The following is a 19,145-nucleotide window of genomic DNA, read 5'->3' as shown; positions in this document are numbered from 1 at the left end:
AATAGTATCAAGTCTACAGGGTTTGATGATCCATGATGAGTTTCTTCTGATGATATATTGCGTTAACAGACAGATACAGTAGTTTTAGTAGATGGAGTTTTTATGGAACCAGAAGAAACTAGAAATTTCCCTCTATAGCCTTCTTGTGCAGTTTCATTAAATTAATCTCTTCCTCTTAATAAAATCAGTTATGTTCCTAAATAGCCATTAGAAATTTTTGCTTCTTTAATAGCTGTTACTCCAAATTTTTTCAGCTATGCTCAGATAATCTTCCCACCATCACACAGGAATAGTCCTCCTTCATGATGCATCGCATTATGTTCTCCAGACCTCCTTTTCCAGTATTACTGCATAGGAATTCCCATAGAGCATGTATTGCTGCATGAATAAGTCACAGCAAATAATGTTCTTAATTAATTCAACCTCTTTCTGCTTCCAGACATTCTCTAAGTAGATCGCTATTTACTCCTAGTTATTTATTATTCAAATGCTTTTGATAGATTGATTCATGGATATTTGTTTATGTGGAGGTAGGGGTTGTGCTTGTTTGTGTTTTTACAAACTTGCCTCTCCACAGGCAAGTGCTGAGAGGCTAGCCTTCATTAAAACAAAACACACCTGCGTCCATGCAATTATAGAACATTCTTGCCAGCTGTTTCATTTTGGCCTGGACTGCCCAGAGTTTTCAAATACACTCCTGAATCTCTTCAGTCCCAAGCCAATTCCAGGCAGCTGTCACAGCAAGTAAGTATATTTCCCTGCCACTAGAGGGTGCTGTGCAGATTGAAGCAAAGCATCCTGCATCAGTGTTCCTGCCACCTAAGCTGCTCTGGGCACTTAGACTAGCAAAGGCTCAAGCAGGTACCAGAGGAGCATTCAGCTCTCAGCCTTAACCGCACTGCTGCTCAGGACCATGAAAGCATCATCTCCCTTTTCCGTATGCTGTAGTGAAGGGAAGGAAGGAAGGAGACACAGAAAGGGCAAAGGCACACACCAGGGGGGCCAAAACACAGAGAACACAAAGAAAGGGAGACTTAGAAAAGGAAACGGGGGACAAATATGAGATAGGCAAAGTAAAGGAAGACAGGGGGCACAAATGGGAGGAAGGACGGACAAATAACATGCAGGAGACAGACAGATATAACAATAGGCACAGATTGGGGGGGGTGAATAGGATTGTATGGTGGGGGAAAATGAGGAAGAAAGGCATATAAATTGTCCCCTCCAACATGGGAGAAAGAGAACAGAAAACTTCAGGAGATAGAGAGTGAATTTAGCCTTGTAGCTCATTCCACACAGAAAGAGAGAGTGGGGGGAACAGAACAGCTCAGTCATCCAGAAGTTGTCAAACCCAATGATTTCTAAAATATATAAGATGTGGCTATCCCCTCTCTTTTAAGGTGAGGAGCAGAGACAGTCCTGAAGTACAAGACAGGGATCAGAATATGGATCCTGGATACCAAATCTGTTTATTTCTGGGGGCTTGGAGCAGACCTAAACGAGTTATTAGTAAAGCAGAATCTGAACTTTCTCAAAGTGAAAGGTGTCTGGTCCTGGCCTGGCTCCATCTTATAGAGTTGGGATTGGACAATGCAGGTTATGTCAGTCCCAAAATTTCCCCACATTCATCCAGTGTTAGGGTAGGAAAGTCTCAAAGGATTTTAGAGTAGCAGCCGTGTTAGTCTGTATCCGCAAAAAGAACAGGAGTACTTGTGGCACCTTAGAGATATGCATCCGAAGAAGTGGGCTGTAGTCCACGAAAGCTTATGCTCTAATAAATTTGTTAGTCTCTAAGGTGCCATACATACTCCTGTTCTTTTTTCAAAGGATTTTGGCTATTAAAAAGTTATCTATCAAATCAGAATAATTTTCTTTAGAGAGTAAACATCCATCTCCTCTTCCTCATCCTCCTTTTCTATTCACTCATCTTCATTGTCTCTGCAGTTCAATGTCAACCCCACCTCTAATCTCCTATCTTTTTTGTACATCTTAATTTTTCAAGGCCTCTAACCTTGCCCATTAGGTTCCAGCTGTCTGCAGCATGACCTCATTTTCCTGTTGGCCTGCCACAAGATCATCTAATAGTGCCTGTATGCTGTCCAAACACCTGATGTGTGTTCCCATTCCACTTAATCTGCATTTTGCTTCCCTTCTGTTATTCTCTGCCTCTCCAGCTTCATGTGCTAACACTTTCTTCCTAATTTTTTTTTAAATCCCTCTGCTCCATTTCCACTCTCCCTCGTCCCCATCTTAATGAAGACACTCTGCCACTGATTCCCAGGCTCAAACTCATTAAATTTGTGTGTCTGGATTTTGCATTAGTGCCCATTTGTGCATGCCAGTTGGGTAGTTAGATATATTACCTGATTTGTGTATGGTAATGCTTCTTTGTATAGCCAGAGGTGGGTGTTGCAATTTCAGTTAAATGCAGAATTATCCATTCCTGAAAAATTGGCAGTTGAGAAGGAAACAGCTCTTGAGAAAACAAAGAAGTTAATGAAATTGAGTCATGTGAGTCTCTGCTTCACAGAAACATATGGAAAAAAATCAATGTCTGCCAAACCAAAAGGCTATTTGGGTGTTTTGACTTGCTTAGGTATTAGATGTAGTAGAAGTGAGAGGATTGAGATGGGATGTCTTTAATAGCCTAATCAAGGATCAGATTGTTGTCCTTAGATCCAGGCATGAAGCAGACCCTCCCCACCTATGAATCTCTTCCCCCTCCCTCTGCACGGAAAGGGGGCTCAGCAGTACTATACACAACCGCTGCGAAGGCCTCCTTGTGAGGTCTGGGATCAGTTCTGTGGATGAGGTTGAAGACTGGGCAGTGAGGTGTGAGAGAGGGAGAGTCACACATTGCCCCATTTCTAGCCACAAGGAAATTACTTCCAGACACATGGAAATTAGTCAGGAAAGACAGTCTTGCCTAGGACTGTATTATATTTTCTGTGGGCCTCCCTTTAAGGGGGGGAGGAGAGGCACTAGGAAATTTGCTGCCAGGGAGCTAGGGCTGGTGTTGAGGCATAGGGCATCCATGAGTTTCCCAGGATATTTGTCAAATTTGGGGTTAGATTCTTTTCTTTAGGGGGCACAAATCTCACTTATCTGACACGATTGTGTGTGTTTCTGTCCATCTTCATGAAAGGATACTCAGAGATTTCCAAGCCTCTTCTAGGGAATATTTGAGAGCAAGACCTCGTGGTCTGTGGAGTAGTCTCCCATGGCAAGCCATGGAAGCTCCATGGCCTTGAATATTTAAAGCTAGACTGGACAAAGCTCTAGAAAACATACTGTAGGGCAGTGTTTCCCAAACTTGGGACGCCACTTGTGTAGGGAAAGACCCAGGTGGGACGGGCTGGTTTATTTACCTGCCGCGTCCGCAGGTCCGGCTGATCGCGGCTCCCACTGGCCGCGGTTCACCGCTCCAGGCCAATGGGAGCTGCTGGAAGTGGCGCGGGCTGGGGGACGTACTGGCCGCCGCTTCCTGCAGCCCCCATTGGCCTGGAGCGGTGAACCGCGACCAGTGGGAGCCGCGATCGGCCAGACCTGTGGACACGGCAGGTAAACAGACTGGCCCGGCCTGCCAGGGGCTTTCCCTACACAAGCGGCGTCCCAAGTTTGGGAAACACTGCTGTAGGACAATGCCTTTATAGTAGCAGGCATTTTGACAAGACAGCTATACTGGTCTTTATCATATCCAGTTTCTGTTATGTCTCTCAAAAAATGTATCACAGTTTTGTCTTTAATCTTCAATTCCGTTGAATACTAGAAGGGCTATAAAAATAAAAAAGCTAAAGTTCAAATCAGATCTACACTTACATATTCCAGAATCCATCAGCACACTGGGTCACTCCTGAATGTCAAAACAAAGAGTCTGAGTCTACGCTTAATAATTTTCCTAGAGTTCCATTGTCCTGGAAAGACAGTTGCCTTCCAGATTTCAAATGCTTCTAAGTGAAAGGTGAAGTATTTACTGAATTGCTTGCTGTAAAAACTTAAACTAAGCTCAGCATCTCTGGCTGCTTAATTTCAGGTCAGATCTTAGGTTTAGATTTTCCTTTAGATCTGCATATTAGAGTCTTGCTGCTTTTTTTAATATAATTTTGCCCTGGCTTTAAATATATCTTCTAACCTAAGTAAGGATTACTTCGTCTTTGATATCACAATTAAAATGGATCAGGAGGGAGAAATAATGATTGATCATGAACCACGGTGCTGATCTGTGAAACGTGCTGACTTATGCCTGTGAGCAAAAACACTGAATCACAAGGATCAATAAACAGAGCTGTAGTGGTGCAACTGCTGCAGGCTGCACTGTTAGACTGCACTGGCAATTAAAGAAACTGGGTTGAGTTGACAACCACTTCAACAGAAGACCTGTAACCTTGATTCTTCTTATGTGAAAGCATAACTGTCCTTGGAATTGCAAAGAAGGCTGAACTAGTTTGTTGCCGTCTGCCAGGATAGGGCAAAAATACCTTTTGTGTTTAGTAACTGCTTAGATCTGTGCCATATGCACCTTCACTTTAAATTAATGTATGTAAAGTAGCTTCTCTCTGACTTTAACAGCTTATATCTATTGTTTAGAGGTGGTTTTACTACCACTGAGAAATTACTCTGCATTTTTGATGTAGCATGTAAACAATTTAAAATATATATGAATCTAATAGTTCTGGTAGTTCAAAAGTTGTGAGTATGCCCATTAGCAATCACAACAGATTTTGTGAGAACTTCCTAAGTCTCCTCTTCTACACTAGCCTGTGCCCTAAGTAATGCTGATTTTTGGTTAACATATATGGTAAATGCTTAGTTTTTTGTTTATTTTGTTTTTTTTAGTGCAGTGCTCACCCACTTGGAGTTCTTGAAGTACAATTAAATGCTTGGCTGACCTATTACTAAAAAGACTAGTCATGACCTAAAGAGACCTACTACCAAAGAGACTAAAGAGAGTAGTCATGTCCCAAAGGAAGCAACTGAGGAGAAGAGAGGGGGCAAATGCATTTCAAAGGAGGGAGTTACACATGCAAAACTAGTCAGAAAAGTCTGGTGTGTTGACCCCAACCAGATTATCTCGCATGACTAGCCTTCCAGAGAAGAAGGTCAGAGTTCCCAGGAGTCAGACCAAGTGTTTTTCAGTCACTTCTGATACAGTTCTATATTTAATTGCAGCTCTATTTAATTGACTTGACAGTTCTGCTAACCTAGCTTTCCTATAAGACTTAACATCTCAGAACTAGTTATTCCTTTCTGTAGATAGGGCAATAACCAGAATCCTCTTGGAAGACCTTTAATAAGACTTACTTTACAAATGAAGATAAAGGCAAAGCATCTGAAACTCAAATAGCTCTGGCTGGACTTTTCAACCGTTACTGAGGTGAAGGAGGCACTTAGGGCTAAAGCACAGAGCTAGGAGTCAGGAGACGTGGATTCGGTGGTTGGATATGCCATGGATATATACTCTGTGATGCAGAGCAAACTGCCTAACTTCTCTTTGATTCATTTCTCCCCTATGTAGCATGAGAACATCACTTCCCTGCTAGACATGGACCTTAATATATGTACGGCTCTTTGAGACCCTTGCATAGCAATATGAAAACGCACAGTATTTTTATTATAATGAAAATGGCCATTCAGGATAATACAGTATTTTATCCCTTTTCAAAATGTACTTAGTAGAGGCTTAGTAAAAGCCAGTGGGTTTTGGCACCTGCTGGTTGTGGGTTGAGTTGCTACCTTCCTCTCAAAATTTCTATTGGATGGAGTTTCTATCTGTCTGCTTATTTATCATCTTACTGGTGATTATAATAATAATTGGTTTTAAATCTGTTTTGTGTCTGAAATGAAGATTTCCCCCAAACAATCCATCATTTAAAAAATGAAGTCTTCGAATTTTCTGCTAATATAGTGAACTATTTATCATGGTAGTTGAAGATGCTGTATATAAATGTACATCTGTAAGGCTATGTGTGATGTTGCACTCTATATGAGTTTATGAAAATATGCTAATGAGTATGAATATAATGTAACTGGAATATGCTTCATGCAAAAGATCTCTTGTAAGGTATCATTACAAAGCTTATAATCTACTGAGTGTGGTCATCCTATTTGTATTAATGTATCACTCTTGTATCTGAAACTAGAAATATAAAATATAACTCTGAAGGCCTATTGTAATTATGAAAAGTGGGGGCCATTAATGGTGGCTTGGAATCTTGATGGCTCCCATTAACCAGGACAATTGACTTTGGATAGCTCTGTTTGCAGGCAGGCCTTCCTGTGAGTCAGGCTGGGAGGAATGGCTTGGGGTCTTACAGTGACATGTAATCATGTCACCTGAACTGGAATCCATCTTTAACCTGGTGTTTTTCCATTGAGAAGGAGGGGTGGGAACCCAGAGGGACAAAGGATTTCCGCCTTATGCAAAAGATATATAAGTGGGTGGAACTGAACAAAGAGTGGAGCCATCATAAGAAATCCCCTAGCTACCACCTGAGCTGAAACAAGGGCTGTACCGGGGAAAGGATTGTGCCCAGACTAGGAAGGCGTCCAGTCTGTGAAAGAAACTTATTGAAACATCTCTGAGGGTGAGATTTTATCTGTATTCAGTGGTATTACTATATTAGACTTAAATTTGCATGTTTTATTTTAGTTTACTTGGTAATTCACATTGTTCTGTCTGTTACTACTTGGAACCACTTAAATCCTACTTTCTGTGTTTAATAAAATCACTTTTTACTTATTCATTAACCCAGAGTATGTATTAATACCTGGGGGGGGGGGCAAACAGCTGTGCATATCTCTCTATAGAGAGCGAACAATTTATGAGTTTACCCTGCATAAGCTTTAAATAAAACTGATTTATTTGGGGTTTTGACCCCATTGGGAGTTGGGCGTTAAAGACAGGAACACTTCTGTAAGTTGCTTTCAGGTTAAGTCTGCAGCTTTGGGGCACGTGGTTCAGACCCTGGGTCTATGTTGGATCCTGTATCTGGAAGAGACTGGGAAAGATGAGAATGTCTTGGGGCAAATAATGCAGGGCCTCCCAGAGGATTCAGGGGGCCTGGGGTCTTCGGCGGTGGGGGGCCCCTGCCGCCGAAGACCCAGCACTTCAGCGGCAGGTCCGGGGTGGAAGGAGTCTTCGGGGCACTTCAGCGGCAGGACCCGGAGCGGAAGAAACTCCGGGGACCTGGGCCCCACGAGAGTTTTCCGGGGCCCGCAGAGCGAGTGAAGGACCCCGCTTCAGGGCCTCTGAAAAACTCTCGTGGGGGCCTGGGGCAAATTGCCCCCCGCTCTGGGTGGCCCTGAAATAATGTGATCCATTAATGGGTGTAAGAAAGAAAACAGAATTCCTCTACCTGGAGTTTGGTGAGAACCCAGTGACTCCCCCAATCTGAGCCTATTTATTGCCTCAGCTAGGAGTAGGAAATATAGCCATGTGCAGCTGGACTTTGTCAGGCATAGGGAAAACTGAACCTGGGACATCAGAAGAAAGAAATGGAGCCAGTTCTAACTCATTGCATTTGAAAGGCTGGTCCTTAAGAATTTTGAGATTTCCAGGCTTGGAAGATAGATTCCACAGTTCACTGCCAATGAGAGAAATCTTTTAGAGGAATATTAAAACCACTTCACTTAATCTGGGCTCACATGGTTTTCAGTCCTGATTTTAGACTTTATTTAATCTGAGGCTGGGGGGCGTGGAGCTGCCCGGGGGAAACTAGCAGATGAGTTTGCAACTGTCAAAGCAGCCGTTATGATGAGGGGTGTGGATTCCCAGGTAGCAGTAGCAGCAAGGGTACAAGGGGATACCAGGACTCGATTCCCCTCCCCTCTACCAGAGGTGAAACCAGTCTTGGGAGCCCAGAGACTGAGTGGGCAGCATGAGTTGAGAAGTAGGAAAGGCTTCCACTATGCCCTAAACACCTCTGACATGAGCAGTGAACTACTGTTTCCCATCTGTCTTTTTCAGATGATCTAAAAAGAGACAGGGACTGTCTTCCTCAGTTTTTGCAAAGCACCTATGAATTTGAACACTGCCACAATCTACATAATAGATGCAATCCTTTACAGTTGTTTATTTGAAAAAGCTATTCATCGTCACTGAGACACATTTTCAAGATGAGCTCCAAGTGACACATAAAATTCTACATACTTGTGCTTTATTGCATGTTTCTGCAAATTCACGGCTGGGGTTTGCACAAGTAATTTGATTTGTCAGGTATTTCCCTAGTTTGCATGTGCAAATCACTTTTGCACACCCAAGATTCAAGCCTGTCAAAAATGTAGGTGTGAGAGATTGTGTGCTAAACATTACTTGCTGCTTTTGAACTTTTCTCCCATTATAGCCTTCATAGAGACTTTAAATAATATAACAAAAATGATTCTATAGATCCTCCATATTACCAAAGGTTTTATACAGTTGTTCATTACTATTATAGATATATGAATTGCTAAGCAGAACCTGTTGCTACTAGGCATTAACCATCCTGAAATGGGAACATATACAAGTCCTTGTAATAGAAAGGATATTTTAATATTGTGGTTTCATCTGAGGAAAACATTTTCCAGCTGACCCAAGAGCCCATTCAGTTCAGTGGCTTCTATCATATTACCCTTGGCGGGCTTTACTATTTGTACCAGGAGGAGAATTGTTGCTGCATTAAATACAAATAGATGATGAATAATTATCAGCTATCAGCACATGTTAACATATCATTTTGTTCCATGGTTGTTTCAATCCACACACTATTTATTTTAAAATAATAATATGCTAAATGATCATTTTGGCATAAGTGTCACAAAAATACACAAACATTACCTCATTATCAACTCTTTCCATCCACTGCTGTATTAACAACATTTCACTAAGACAAGCAATCAAGCGGCAAACAGCAGGATTTGGTAATGACTCATGTACAGTAATTGCCTGAAATTTTTTTTGTATGAATGAATCAGTTACTTTTGAAGCTTAGTCACCAGAAATATTTTTTCCAGAGCATTCTTCACATATATGCAGTATTAAACCAGATAGGGGAGCCCAGGGGAATTGTATTTTTCACTCACAGATATCAGAATTATGTTTAAAATTAAATGGCACCTTTCATCCAAGGATTTCAAGTCACTTTACGAACACTAATGCTTGCAATAGCCCTTGGTAAGCCATGGCAGAGTCTGGAAATTCTACAGAAGGGTAAACTGAGCCACATAGTAATTGGGATACTTGGCTAATGGCAGAGCTGGGAACAGATCCCAAGAGTTCAAATTCCCAGACCTCTATTCTAACCAAACAACACTACTCTGAAAAAAATACTCTAAGGATGACTTACTGCTTTGGAAGAGTAACTGATGATGCAGTGCATGGGAATAGTCTAGAAGAGGAAGATGTATTTCAACTTCAAAACTACTGCCCTCAATCCTGCAAATCCAATGCCTACAGTGCTGCTTTGGCTCACAAAAATGAGAAAAAGGCCCCCAAATGATCAGAATTCTTCCTTATACTTATTCTCTTTGGTGCACCACTATGGACTGTAGTCTATGGAAAATATAGTGTCATTTCTGAATAACATAACGCAATAAGTTTGCAGATCACAGAAAGATTGGGGGAGTGATAAATAATGAAGAGAAGAGGTCACTGACACAGAATGATCTGGATCGCTTGGTAAGCTGGATGCAAGCAAACCATGTGTTTTTATATGGCTAAAGGTGAATATATACATCTAGGAACAAAATGCAGGCCATACTTACAGGTTGAGGGGGAATTATCTTGGGAAGCAGTGACTCCAAAAGAGATTTGGGGGTCAGGGTGGATAAATCAGCCCAGCATGAGCTCCCAGTGTGATGCAGTGACTAAAAAGGCTAAGGTAATACTTGGATGCATAAAAAGGAGACTCTTGAGTAGGAATAGAGAGATTATTTTACCTCTGTATTTGGCACTGGTGCCACTGCTGCTGTCCAGTTCTGATGTCCACAATTGAAGAAGGCTGTTGAGAAATAGGAGAGGGTTCAGAGCCACGGGAACGATTAAAGGATTTGAAAACTTGCCGCACAATGGTAGACTCAAGGAGCAAAATCTATTTAAATTATCAAAAAGAAAGTTAAGGGGTGATTTGATTACATCCTTTAAGTACCTACATGGCAATAAATATTTAATGGTGGGCTCCTCAGGCTAACAGAGAAAGGTATAACATGATCCAATGGCTGGAAGTTGAAACTAGACACATTGAAACTGGGAATAAGGAATACAAAATAATACAAAAAATAAACCTTAACACTGACGGTAATTAACCAAGGGCTTCAATGCATTCTCCATCAATGGCAATTTTTCAATCAAGATTGGATGTTTTTCTAGAAGATACGCTTTAGGAATTTTTTCATGCAAGTTCTATGGCCTCTGCTATACAGGAGGTCAGCCTACATGCTCACTATGGTCCCTCACTCTTCCCATAAAGAGTTGTCTACTTGGGGCTGCAAGGGCAACTTGTCAAGAGTTTGAAGGCTGCATCTAACATTAATTTTGAAGTAAATTTACATCAGTTTTGAAGTAATCAGGCAATACAATAACAGCCCTTGAATATTCTTTGATAGCTGAAAAATTGCTTTTCTAGCTGTGAAATAAAAAGCTGAAACTGATCAGCATTAGCATCAGCCAGTACTAGTATTAGACTATATTTTGGGCCATGTAGATGTCCATTAGCAAATAACTAGACACAAGTACCTGATAAAATGGAGTACCATTTCTTAGCTCATCCCCACAGACACAACGTCCTCCTAAAAGCACAGTCAAGGGGAGAAACACAACCATCCAAAATCTTAACCTCTGGCTTTGGAACAAAAGTAGAAGAAACAAGAAGCTAAAATAGATGCATGAATTATTGAGGAAAACATGATGTTTATGCAGTATGTTATTGCATGATACACTGTTTACACTCGGCAGCACCTCTCTTGGTATTTTAATGTACTTGCATGATTAGTTTGAGACAAACCAAGAAGACGGCAAGAAAAATTCTTTTTCACCTGAGCTGAGAGTATGACACACAGGGAATTGTACATGTACCTCCTATAATTGCTACGGGAAACTAATGGCATAAACCTCTCCCAAATCCTCCACACACAACTCATGTATCTGGGCAGATGCAATGGGAGGAAAACTAATCTTCCCAGCAGGCTACAAAGCAGCAACAGAGCAGCTGCAGAGGGTATTTCAGCTCAAAGGCTGAAGCAGCACTTGTTGGACCCTTCTTTCCTTCCCTCCAGTGGGAGACATGGCCATATCATCCACTCAGTAACACATCTCTGGCTCTAGTTTCGGGGGCAGAACTGCACCAGTTCTGCTGACAAGGGATCTTCTGAGGCACCAAAGAAGAGGACAGGATTTGCTTCCAAGTGAACAGAACTCTGGGTTTTCCTTGACGGTCCTATTTCCAGCTACTAGCCAGCCCCTTTGTTAATGAGACCCCAACCCAAGATGATGCCACAAAGTTGTTTATATTGGAGATTCTACAAAAACAAGGTGCCAGGTATATATGTCCAGACAGACAAGAGAAACTGGAAGTTCCGTGAACAGCACCAACTAATAAGCTATCATTTAGATATCTTCAAAGGCCATTCTAGCATGAAAAAAATGGTTTTAGAATACGTTTATTGATATTACCATTAAACTATATAAGTGAAGGAGACAGGCAGCCAATCTATATGAGCAATCTGCACAGCTGAGTCAGGCAGCATATGTATTAAAAAGCACCACACCCCAGATCCTACTCTCTGGCATCAGGAGGCACGTGCAATGAGAACTCTGCTGGTTGATAGCTGTGTCCCACAGTTCTCCTTCCATTCAACTCATTTCTTACATATACAAAAGAGGAAACCTGAAATTGGTCCATAGTGTGTTTTTTTTCACCCCAGCTCTGTGCATGGAATGCCCTCTTCACCCTGGTTTGCTAAGAACTCTTGGGAATTCATTAGGCTTTGGTTTAGCTTTCCCTTCAGATGGCAGTTGGAATTCAGTGACTAAGAGAATTTCTGACATCCTTCAAGATTATTATTTGGGTATTGTTCATTCCTGCCCTCAGCCTCAGATATTTTGCATCAGACTTTTGGAATTCTGAGCTTGGATCTCCCTCACAGCAGCCCTACCTGATAGCAGCAGAGAGCCTTTGCTAGGTTCTGTGAAAACTGGACATGGTGCACATGGAGTTGGTCGCTGTCCACTTCTAACAGCACTTACCATATCTGAAGACACGAGGTTTTCACGAGGTTTTCCCCTCGGTCTTCTTTTCTCAAGACTAAACAGGCTCAGGTTTTTTTTAACCTTTTCTCATAGGTCAGATTTTCTAAACCTTTTGTAATTTTGTTGCTCTCCTCTGGACTCTCTCCAGTTTGTCCACATCTTTCCTAAAGTGTGGCACCCAGAACTGGACACAGTACTCCAGATGAGGCCTCAACAGGGCTGAATAGAACAAGACAACAACCTTCCATGTCTTATATATGACACTTCAGTTAAAACAGCCCAGAACGATATTAGCCTTTTTTGCAACAGCATCACACTGTTGTCTCTCATTCAATATGTGAACTATAACCCACACACTATAACCCCCAGATTCTTTTACAGTGGTACTACTGCCTACACAGTTATTCCTCATTTTGTATTTCTGCAGTTGATTTTTCCTTCCTAAGTGTAGTACTTTGAACTTGTATTTATTGAATTTCATCTGGCTGATTTCAGACCAATTCTCCAATTTGTCAAGGTCATTTTGAGTTTTAATTCTGTCCTTCAAAGTGCCTGGAGTCCTTTATTATTAGAAATTTCACTCAAATGGTTTCCAAAATGTCACTGCCAGTGCTCTTTGTGAAAAAGAGAGAGAAAGAGACACAGGACTTTCAAGAGTGCCATCAATTTAGCCAATCAAAGCCAATGGGACATATGTGGATAAATCCCAAGTAACTCCCTGAAGATAGTGGAATGGCTTCAGATGGTGTTGACCTCAGTGGAATTGTATCACAGGCACTTCCAAGGAGCATGATGATGACAGAAAACAAAGCTGCTATGTGCAGCTTTCTATAACTATTTTGCGGGTCCTTCCTCTTCAGGGATATTATGAACTCCAGATATCAGAGTCCATCACTGATCATATCCCAGAAAGCAAGAAAACCAGTATTGGAGCTGGTCAATAAGAAACAAAAACAAACGAAAAAAACATTTTGCATTTTTTTAAATATTTCCACATTTTTTAAAATTTTGTCAAAAAAATCCAATTTTCAAAAAAATTTCAACCAGCTCTATAACCAGTCAAAAAATCTCAGAATTTTGTCCAGGTATTTTTGTTTTTGAGAATTGAATTTGTGAAAAAAATAATCAAAAATGCTAAGTTAGGGACATTCCAGCAGCTCCACTGTCCAAAAGATCCACTTCTCAGATTTGCACATGCTATTTACCATCACCTTTGACTAGTAGTGTGCAGTAGCTCACCTTTGACAGCACCATACTCTTGCGCAGTGTCTGGTACCATCACATTATAATTAATTCCTTTCCCATTTTACCTTCTCTTTCTCTTTCATCTCTCCATTCACTTCTTCTATTTCCAATTCTCCTCCCCAAACTATCCTTTAGATACTTTTATATGTACACAGTATAGAACTATATTTTTGTATCCATTTTAATTATAGTCTGTATTGCCATAGCAATATAGTGCCCACTACTATTGTGGGCACTATAGAAACATGTTGTTTTCAGCACACATGACTCTTCAGAACTTGTAACAATCTCTGTATATTATTTTAAAAAGCCTTCTAAATTTGCTACCACCATGCCCCTACTCCTGCCCCAGTCTTCTCATTCCCAACATGCTGAACTAAATCTATCAAAACAAGACCAAATGTAACTGACGGAACTCTTACCCTACCAAAATTCTAGTTCAATGGTGTTTGGGCAGGGGATAGAGTGATTTTGTCATTTTTATTTGATGTATCTTTTTTCACATTTATTAGAGGCATATATCCCAAAAAATGATGGGGTAATAGGAGAGAAGTTAGGAAGACAGATCACTTCCAGCTGGTAACGGTGATGCTTACATAATAAGATGCCTTTCTTAACATCAGTGAAGTCTAATCCAGGCCTATTGTAAATGTTTAAACCAACAACATTGTCAATTTTATATAGCTAATCCTATAAAAAGGACACAATTTCCTGAAATGTAACTTTGTAATTTATATTGCTAGACTCATCATGTTAACAACAAGTTTATATCTGCACCACAGTCTATTGTGTAAATCAGATATCAAAGTATCCACTGGTACCTAGAAATGAACACTCATTTTCAGTAAAGGAAAGGTTGTACAAAAAATGGTTATCTAGCTTCTCATAACTGTTGTTCTTTGAGATGTGTTGCTCATGTCCATTCCAAGTAGGTGTGTGCGCATCGTGTACACAGTCGTAGGAAGTTTTTTCCCCTAGCGGCACCCGTCAAGTTGGCTGTGGAGCCCCCTGGAGTCACACCTTCATTGCGGCATATATAGGTCCCTGCCAACCACCGCCTCTTCAATTCCTTCTTGTCAAGGTACTCTGACAAAAGGGCAGGTCTTGGAATGGACATGAGCAACACATCTCAAGGAACAAAAGTTACAAAAAGGTAGATAACCGTTTTTTTCTTCTTTGAGTGTTTGCTCATGTTGATTCCAAGTAGGTGATTTCCAAGCATCTCCTAGGAAAAGGAGGAGTACAGTGGGTCGCCGACTGCAGCACCGCTCTGCCAAATGCTGCATCATCCCTGGCCTGCTGTGTAATGGTGTAGCGTGATGTAAACGTATGAATTGATACCCATGTTGCTGCCCTGTAGATGTCTTGGATGGGGACTTGTGCTAGAAATGCTGCCAAGGATGCCTGCGCCCTTGTGGAGAGTGCTGTCAGCACGGAGACAGGTAAATTTGCCAGGTTGTAGCATGTCCTAATACAGGCCATGATCCAGGAGGAGATTCTTTGGGACGACATGGGGAGTCCCTTCATTCATTCCGCAATTGAAATGAAGAGTTGAGTCAATTTCCAAAATGGCTTTGTTCATTCAATATAAAAAGCCAATGCTCGTCTGACATCCAGGGAGTGGAGCATTCATTCCCAGTTGCTGGTGCGCAGCTTAGGCCAGAACACTGAAAGTAATATGTCCTGGTTCGCATGGAATTATGAAACTACCTTTGGGAGAAAAGCCAGGTGTGGCTGCAAATGTATCTTCTCCTCATAAAAAACGGTATGGGGGGGGGGGGGCTCAGAAGTCAAGGCCTCAAGCTCAGACACCCTCCTGGCTGAAATTATAGCCACCAAAAATGTTACTTTCCAGGAGAGTAGAGGAGAGAGCATGTTGCTAGGGGCTCAAAGAGAGGGCCCATCAGTCTTGAGAGCACCAGGTTGAGATCTCATTGGCTGTCTTACTTGAGGGTACAGTCTATCTAGTCCTTTGAGGAATCGGCCAACCATTGGGATAGCGAAAACTGACTGGCTGGCTGACCCGGGATGGAAAGCTGAGATGGTGGCCAGCTTTACTGATGACACCAACAAGCCTTGCTGTTTCAGGTGTAATAGATAGTCCAGGATAAGGGGAATCGATGTCTGTAAAGGCTGAGTGACCTTTTGTAATGATCAAATCGAGAATCTCTTCCACTTAGCCAAAAAAGTGGCCCTGGTGGATGGTTTCCTGCTGCCAAGGAGAACCTCCCTATCGGAGTTTGAGCATGAGAGCTCTGAAGGGCTTACCCATGGAGCTTCCATGCTGTGAGGTGGTGAGACTCCAGATTGGGGTGCTGGAGGCAGCCGTGGTCTTCAGTGATCAAGTCCGGGACCAGGGGCAGGGTTATAGGCATGTCCACCGAAAGGTCAAAAAGCATGGTGTTGACATGGCCACTCTGGTGCTATTAAGATTATTGATGCTCCCTCTCTTCTGACCTTCAGCAGGACCTTGTGTACGAGCAGGAAGGGCGGCAATGCATACACCATGTGACCCTTCCAAGGGAGGAGAAAGGCATCTGCGAGTGAACCCTGGTGGTGATTCAGGAAGGAACAGAACTGGTGACACTTCCTGTTGTTCCATGTTGCGAACAAGTCTATCTGGGAAATCCCCCCCTTTGGAAGAGGTTGATCACAACATCCGGGCGGAAAGAACCGGTTGTGAAAGGACCAGCTGAGATGATCAGCCAGCTCGTTCTGAGATCCTGGAAGGTATGATGCCTCTAGATGTAGCGAGGGGGCAATGCAGAAGTCCCACAGTTGAGGGCTTCCCAGACCAGGGGAGAGGAGTGAGCACCACCCTGTTTGTTTATATAGAACATCGCTGTTGTGTTGTCGGTCAATACCAATAAACATCTGCCCTCCAGATGGGCTTGAAACATCAGGCAAGCAAGGCGAATCGCTCTCAGCTCCCTGACGTTGATGTGCAGCGAAAGTTCTGCCTGGGACCAAAGACCTTGAGTCTTGAGTCTGCTTAGGTGCACCCCACCATCCCATCACTGACACGTCAGTGATTAGAGACAGCGAGGGTTGGGGCCTGGAGAAGGGGACTCCCATGCAGACTGCTTATGGGTCGAGCCACCACAGAAAGGACTCTATAACTGGAGGAATAAGTGTGACTATCTTGTCTAGTTGGTCTCGGTTTGGCCTGTATACCGAGGCCAACCAATCTTGAAGGGGACAGAGCCACAGCCTGGCATGCTGTACTACATATGGACAAGTGGCCATATGGCCAAGAAACTTCAGGCAATTTCGCACTGTAGTAGTGGAGTATTGTCTTAAGTCCTCTATGATGGCACCCATGGCCAGAAAATGCATTCCAGAAGGAATGCTCTGGCTTGACTGGAGTCTAGGAGAGCTCCGATGAATTCTATCCTCTGAGTGGGGGCTAGAGTCGACATTGTCACATTCAGTATCAAGCTGAGACTGTCGACTGTCAATTGAACTAGGCTCTTGTGGTCCTCCACTTGCGCCCTGGAGTGGCCCTTGATTAACCAGTCATCTAGGTACGGTAATACCTGCACCTGCTGCCTCCTCAGGAAGGTGGCTACGACCGACATGCACATGGTGAACACCCGAAGGGCTTCCATGAGGCTGAAGGGAAGAACCATAAACTGATAGTGGGTGTTATTGACCACAAAGCAGAGAAACCACCTGTGGGGCAGGACTATAGACAGATGAAAGTACACATCATTCAAGGCGAGGGTGGAGTACTAGCCCCCCAGATCAAGGGAGGGAATAATGGAAGCCAGGGAGACCATGCAGAACATCATCTTCTTTAAAAATCTGTTGAGGTTTCGCAGGTCTAAAACAGGCCTGAGCCCATCCTTGGCCTCAGTCTGAGAAAATTCTGGGAATAGAACCCTCTGCCTCTGATTTCCGGAGGGACCTCCTCCACTGCTCCGAGTTCAAGGAGCGTTTGCACCTACTGCACGAGGAGTTGCTCATGAGAAAGGTCCCTGAAGAGAGACAGGGAAGGGGGGTGGGAAGGCAGGAGAGAACAGAATTGGAGAGAATATCCCAATTCTACCGTGTTCAAGACCCATTGGTCTGAGGTGATTTGTGACCAGGCATGGTAGAAGTGGGATAGATCCATGCCAGCCTCAGTGCCAGTTCCTGCTGCGGCCTCTGTGCTGGCCTGGGTGCCCATCTCGTGGCCTTGTGGAGGTTCCCAAGCTACAGATGATGATGGAGGATCCTGTCCTTCCAATACACCTGATAATGATCTGGACCCCGGCCCCTGGGCTTGGTGGTAGGCCACTGAGCTGGCACCTGCACTGCGGTGGCCCCAGCATCATAGGCAATGGCTGTCCTTCCTCCTTTCTCGAGCAGTGCCAAGAGTAATGTCAAGAGTGGTGCCGGCTCTGCCTAGGCACATAGGACTCCACTTCCTAGTCCAACTAAGATTCCAACCTCGGTGACCAAGGTGGTGGAGAGCAAAACGGTGCTGGAGGGCAGTGCCTAGGCAAGGGCAAACAGTGCCTCATCATAGTAGGCTTGCCCTTGGAAGGCATGGTGCTTCTTTGCAGTGCCGGAGCTGGTGCAGGGGAGTGCGCTGACATAGCTATAAGGTCCCTGGCCACGTCAAAGGAGTCTGTAGTGGAGGGAAGGTCCAACTCCTCCACCTGACTCTCCTGCACTGGGAATTCCACAAGAACTGGTCTCGACGGACGCCCCTGTGAGGCCGGAGTCGACGGTGCTGGCTGAGTCGGAGCTGGAGCAGGGTATCCTGGCATGGGACACACCCCGCTAGTGCCTCCTTGCTCCACTGCTCTAGTGAGAGAGTGACCTCTGTTGGTCTTCTTCTTGTGCAGCACCAGCGAATGGGTGCAGTACTGGGCACTCACATTGGAGGAGGCCTTCTGTGCTGGGGAGAGGTGGTGCCAAGGGTCTCTGGAGCCTAAGTCCTTTTTCAGCCTCTTACTGAAGCCGGCATGCTCTGCACTGAAGTGCTGGGCTTGGGGTTGGATCCCACCTGTACCGGCTGGAGACCAAGGGGTGACTCCATGAGGAACAATTTTAGCCTAAAGTCCCTCTCCTTCTTAGTTCTTGGACGGAAGCCTCTGCAGATTTTATACTTATCAGTCTGATGGGTTTCCCCCAAACACTTCAAACAGGAGTCGTGTGGCTGTCTCTTTGGCATAGGCTTCAGACAGGACCCGCACGGTTTGAACCGCTGAGACCAAGGCATACCCCGGACCACGGGAATGGAAGAACGTGGTGGTGGGGGGAACCCCCAACTGAAACTTATCTTAACTAACTATAAGCCAATTAAAACTAACTAATCCTAAATTAACTATTTACAGATGCAACAAGGGAAAGTCCACTAGGAAATCACTTGCAGTAGCAAGAAAAGAGAGCAGCTCCAACGATTGTCACTGGTGTAAGAAGGAACTGAAGAGGCGGCAGGTTGGCAGGGACCTATATACACCGCCATGAAGGCATGACTCCAGGGAGCTCCACAGTCGACCCAACAGGTACTGCTAGGGGAAAACCTTCCGATGACTATGCACACAGAGTACACACACCTACTTGGAATCAACATGAGCAAGCACTCGAAGAAGAAGAAACTTTCTCAGCTGAGAGTGGGGTACAAGAGTCTCATCTTAAATACCAACTTTGATCCTACGCCCCGATTGATCATAGGTATCATTTTTAT

At 43.5% G+C, this 19,145-nt stretch overlaps 1 protein-coding gene across 2 annotated transcripts in view; it reads right to left on the bottom strand.

Annotated features, from left to right (window-relative positions):
- C7H10orf90 (chromosome 7 C10orf90 homolog) overlaps positions 1-19,145 on the bottom strand; it is a 182,281-nt gene that overhangs the window by 122,730 nt on the left and 40,406 nt on the right. The window contains exons 1-2 of one of the 2 annotated variants that reach the window (XM_034776241.1): positions 9,916-9,973; positions 2,364-2,475 (exon numbers count right to left, since the gene is read on the bottom strand). The exons of the other annotated variant lie outside the window; for it this stretch is intronic. The gene's annotated coding sequence lies outside the window, so the exon portion shown is untranslated. Of the gene's footprint in view, positions 1-2,363; positions 2,476-9,915; positions 9,974-19,145 lie in introns of those variants that run through there. 2 annotated transcript variants of the gene reach the window in all.

The sequence above is a fragment of the Trachemys scripta genome, chromosome 7 (genome assembly GCF_013100865.1).
Source record: "Trachemys scripta elegans isolate TJP31775 chromosome 7, CAS_Tse_1.0, whole genome shotgun sequence".
In the NCBI taxonomy this organism is placed as follows: Eukaryota; Metazoa; Chordata; order Testudines; family Emydidae; genus Trachemys; species Trachemys scripta.
The sequence above is the reverse complement of the archived record's forward strand: the minus strand, read 5'-3'. Positions and strand labels throughout refer to the sequence as shown.